The sequence below is a fragment of the Lemur catta genome, chromosome 17, assembly GCF_020740605.2.
Source record: "Lemur catta isolate mLemCat1 chromosome 17, mLemCat1.pri, whole genome shotgun sequence".
NCBI classification, from domain to species: Eukaryota; Metazoa; Chordata; class Mammalia; order Primates; family Lemuridae; genus Lemur; species Lemur catta.
This window is the reverse complement of record NC_059144.1, coordinates 41,675,982-41,680,957: the sequence shown is the minus strand read 5'-3', so window position 1 is coordinate 41,680,957 and position 4,976 is coordinate 41,675,982. Positions and strand designations below refer to the sequence as shown.

The following is a 4,976-nucleotide window of genomic DNA, read 5'->3' as shown; positions in this document are numbered from 1 at the left end:
GTGCCTCTTAGGCCAAGACAGTCTTATTTCTCAGGGCCCCCAGCAGGCTGGAAATTAAGACAGACCCCAGCTGTGGGTCTGGCAAGGGCTGAATCCGAGCTCTGGACTCGGCCACTGGCCAGCTGTGCACTTTGGGGAAGACCCCAACCTCCCCGCTTCAGCTTCCTTGTGTAGTAACAGCCCTGGGCAGGTCAGTTGTCCGGCACGTTCCCTAGGGTGCTGGTTTAGAATGTCTGACACCTCAAGAAGGATAGGGCACTACCCCCACAAAGCGGAAATTTCTGGAACGCAAGCAGTGTCATTGGCATTAGAAGGAGGTGGCCTGCTCTGTCCTGGGCACCGGCCCGGGGACGGCTGAGGGAGGCAGCCACTTCTCTCCGTCCACCGCCATTTTCTGCCTGGACTATTGCAGTAGCCCCTCCCGCCTGGTCCCCTGCTCCCACCCTGGCCCTCCTGCAGCTGTCCTCCCCACAGCATCTCTCTTAGTCCCTCTTGCTGCCAAAACAAATGACTGCAAACGCAGTGGCTTAAAACAACACTCATTTATTCTCGTGCGGTTCCAGCGGTCAGAAGCCAAGGTGCTGGCGGGGCTGCCTCCAGAGGCTCCAGCAGGAAATCGGTTTCCTTGCCCGTTTCGGCTTCTAGTGGCTGCCCGCGTCCCGTGGCTCACGGCCCCTTCCTCCTCTTTCAAGGCACATCACCAATCTCTGCGTCTGTCATTTTCTCTTCTCTCCGCCTTCTCCTCTTCTGTAGTCAGGTCTCCCTCTGCTCTCGTCTTATAAAGACCCCCGTGATGACATTGGGGCCACCTGGATAATGCAGGGTAATCTTCCCATTTTAAGAGCCTTAACTAAATCACAGCTGCAAAGTTCCTTTTGCCATATTAAGGAACATTCACAAATTCTGGGGATTGAGACATGGACATCTTTGGCGGGGGCCACTGCAGCTAACCAACGCATCCAAAGGGATCCTGTTAGAACCTAAATCAGACCTGGTGCCTCCGCTGCTCAAAATCTCCCCAGGGCTCCCACCTGCCCATGCAAAGCCCTTACAGCGGTCCCAGGTGCTGCTCATCTGTTCACTTGTTACGTCTTGAATCTCATCTCCTTCTCTCTCCTCCCCCCGCATTTGACTGCAGACACTGGCATCCAATGTACTTAACACTCCAGGCAAGCGCCTGCCTCAGGGCCTTTGCACATGTCATTCCTCTGCGTGGACCTTTTCCCTTCTCCCTCTTCCCGAGGCTGGTCCCTTCTCATCCTTCTAGCCTCATCTCCTCAGAGAGGTCCTGTTGGACACCACCCTCTCGAGAGTGGCCTTCCCCCTCCCCACAGGGGCATGTAACACAGTCTAAAATGACCTTGATTGCTTATTGGTTTTCTTGTTTGTTGTCTGCCTTTCCCACTAGGCGTCAGCTGCAAAGACTGAGCAGGGCCGGGTCTGCCTGCGCCTCTGCTGGGTCTCCAAGGACAGGGCCTGGTACACAGTAGGTGCTCAGAACGTGCTTGCTCCATGAATCCATGTGCGGTCGATCTCACATGTCCCTCAGTGCTGCCGTGCGTAACACACACATTCATTCCAGGGCAGTCCCACATTCCTAGCGACGTTTGGACTCGATCTCGTTTCTCAGTGATTAAAGTGAAGCGTCCTCGGTACCGAGCAAGCGAGGACCTGGAAGGGCCTCGGACAGAGGAGGAGTCCCTTAAGGTGGGAGCTCTCGGCATTGGCAGTGGGGTCTCATGATGACAAGCAGGGGGTCAAGGGGGCTTCTTGGGCAAGTGGCAGCCTCTCCCTGTGCCTCAGTTTCCACATCTATAAAATGGCGATCATAAGAGAACTTACATCATAGCAGGGTTCTCAACCTTGGTGCTATCGATAATTTTCTGCTGTGGGGCTGTCCTGGGCAGCATCCCTGCTCCTCAGTCGTGACAACCTAAAATGTCCCCAGATACAGCCTAATGCCTCCTGGGGAGCAAAATCACCCCCGGCCGAGAAGCACTGCCTGGTGGCGTTACCCTGGCGGTTGAAGGAGTTGCCCAGCAAATCGTGGCTGCTCTCTGGTTAAGGGGGTAACTGGTCCTGCCACTCCTTAAAGGTGGCCTTGGGCAAGTGACCCCAGCTCTCTGAGCCTCAGAGTCTTCATCTATAAAATGGGATAATAACAGCAGTTACCGTCTTGGGGCTGTCGGGAGGATCAAGTAAACGAGCCCTGTGATGTTCTCAGAACCGCACCTGGCCCGCAGTAAGCGCTCGATAAATGGGAATTCTGCGGGGAGGATGAGGGTGATGAAGGCTTCTGGGAAAAGTTGGAGCGAGAGAAAGGAGCCTTTGCATCTTCACCTTTCCAAGTGCCACCAGTGGTCTCTGGAGTGCGGGCCCTGCACTAATGGAGGGCACATGGGCACAGCTATCCCCACCCAGGAGGGCAGCTGGCTCAGTCCCTCAGCCCTGCCAGGCCATTTAATAATTAAGCTGGACAAGGAGTGATACGGCCGGAAGGCCAGAAGTGACCAGGGCCTGGCCTTGCTGGGCTTTGGTGACGCGATGGCCCTGGGATCATGGCCTTCTTGAGCCCATAAACAGGGGGTTGGGCCCCAAGACAGGCAAGGCCGGGCCAAGGTCTGTGCTGGTGGCCTCATGCTAGAGTCACGCAGGGGGGGCGGGAGAGGGGGTGCTCCAAGGCTGCAGGGAAGGGGGTGCTATGGAGGGGGAGTTGCTCCCCACGGGGACAACTCCCACCCCTGCCCTCACTCTGGGCATCTCGTTTCTCTTCCCGACGCCCTCTTAACCTCCCCTGCATGTCACCGAGCACTGGCCACGGGCAGGGCAGGGCTCCGCCACAGCACTTTCCGTAGATGGACACCCACCCCTCCCCACACCATGGGGGGCTCTGTCCCCTCCCCAGATGAGCGAGGCCCTGTTTCTATGACTCCATGGCCTGGGTGAGGGGTGGGAGGCTCCCAGAGGGGCGTCACCAGCTCACAGGGCAGGTCTGGGGTCTCCGGAGCACTCAGCCCGCGCCCCGCCCCCGCCACTGCCCCTCCTCTGCATGTCCCGCCCCCCCATCCCCCCTCCCTCCCTCCCTCCCTGTCTCTGAACATCTTCCTAGTTGTGTGTTTTCTCTCTCTCTGTCTCTTATTTTCTGTCTCAGTTTCTCCTTTTCACTTTCCCCGCCTCCCTCCCTCCCTCTGCGTCCCGCCCTGCGTCTCTGTCTCTCCCTGTCTCCCCCTGCTTCTCTCTCCTTCTCTCTGTCTCTCTCCCCCACCCCGCCCGCCTCCCGCCGTCTCCGCAGTCCGCCCTCGCCCCAGCGCCAGCACATTATGTCCCTGGTCAGAGCCTGACGTCAGGCGGGGCCTGGCAGGCGGCCCCGGGACGCTGCCGGGCAGGCGGGAGGGAGCGCTGGGCTTCCCGGTCCCCACCGTAGTGGCCGCCTGCCCGCCGCCCGCCCGCCCGGGTTTGGATCTCCCCGCTGGCTTGAGCTGGCGGGAGGGCGGCGGGCAGGCGCTGGTGGCCCCCCTGCCTGCGGGCCTGGGGCTGCGGCCCCTCCACTCACCTTCCCCTTCCCCGTGGCCGCAGGACACTTGGTCCCAGAGCGTAGACAGCACAGCATGCGGCCAAGTCCTGGCTGTGTGACCTGGGACAAGTCACCCAGCCTCTCAGAGCTTTGTCTCCCTGTAAAATAAGGCCACCCAGGCATCGGGTCTGCAGGGAGGGTCAACCCACAAGGTGGCTTGCAGCACAGCGGGGGTGCCGGCCCACAGCGGGAGCTCGGTCACTGAAACAAGCAGTTTTCCTGGGGAGGAGGCTGGCGGAGGTGGAGGAGGGGGTCTGGGTGTCACAGTGACAGGGGAGCGTGGCTGCTGTTTAGCAGGCAGGGATGTGCCAAGGGGGACAGCCAGGCAGCAGAGCCCCACCCAAAATACAAACAGTGCCCTGCCGAGAAACCCTCCCCAGGCCTGGCTGGTCTCAGGCCCCATCAGAGCTTGAATAAGTGGTTAAAAAAAATGCAATATTTCTTGTTTGGTTTGTTTGTTTTTTCCCCCTGATTTTCAAAGCAATGTCATTTCCTTAAAGGACACTGGGAGGGCACCTGAGCTTCCTGTTTAAAAACAGACTTTAGGATCAGACAGATGTGGGACAGATCCAGCTATGTGACCTGGGGCCAGTGGCTGCACCCTCTGAGCCTCAGTTTCCTCATCTGTCAAAAGGAAATAACAAATGAGAGGGTTGTTGTGAGGATGAAGCAAAAACACATTTGTAAAGCACCCCGGACGGGATCTCCCGTGGTAAGTGCTCCATATACAGGATCCTTTTTAACTTTTTAAAATTCTTCTTATTTTAAATATAGAAGATACAGAAAAGTACAAAGAAAAAAGCAAAAGGTTACCCAGAGAGAATCACTCTAAGATGTTGGTGGGAATTCCACCCAGCGAGCGTATTTATATTGAGATCCTACTGTTGCCTGTGTTCTCATTTTTCATGGAAATAAAACTTGAAGTTTCATTTTAAAATATCTTTGCTTATTATTATTTTCTGAATACATACCCATTCAAAGGGTTCAAAAGGCATCCTGTGAGAATCGAGGTTCTCTCCCACCCCCGCCTTTGGAAGCAAATACAGTCACCAGTTTCTTATGTGTCCTTCCTTCCCTGGTTTTAAGTCATCTTCAGACATATGATTTCCAACCACCCCCACACGCACTCATTTTGTTGCTTTTTAAAATTCACTCAATTAGAAAGCATGACATTATAAACAAATCAGAACCTACAGACAATCCAAAGAAAGGGGAACAAAAGGAAAGCGGAGTCCCCTGAAGCCTTTACCCCTTTCACATTCTGGAGTACATCCTGTGGGCTTTTCGCAACACTTGATGTATGTGCACATTCTTGTAGCACCAGGTGTCTGTCCTTAGCACTGATCAAAGTTTGAGATGACACATTTGTGTACTGATCTGATCATTATCTGCCTTCCCCACT

The 4,976-nt window shown here is 55.7% G+C and overlaps 1 long non-coding RNA gene across 1 annotated transcript; it reads right to left on the bottom strand.

The window, feature by feature from the left end:
- Positions 1 to 527: 527 nt before the first annotated feature.
- LOC123622719 lies at positions 528 to 3,828 on the bottom strand. Its single transcript, XR_006729622.1, has 2 exons — positions 3,554 to 3,828; positions 528 to 1,812 (listed from the first exon to the last, which is right to left on the bottom strand). It is a non-coding gene; the product is annotated as an uncharacterized LOC123622719 (long non-coding RNA).
- Between the last annotated feature and the right edge of the window lie 1,148 nt (positions 3,829 to 4,976).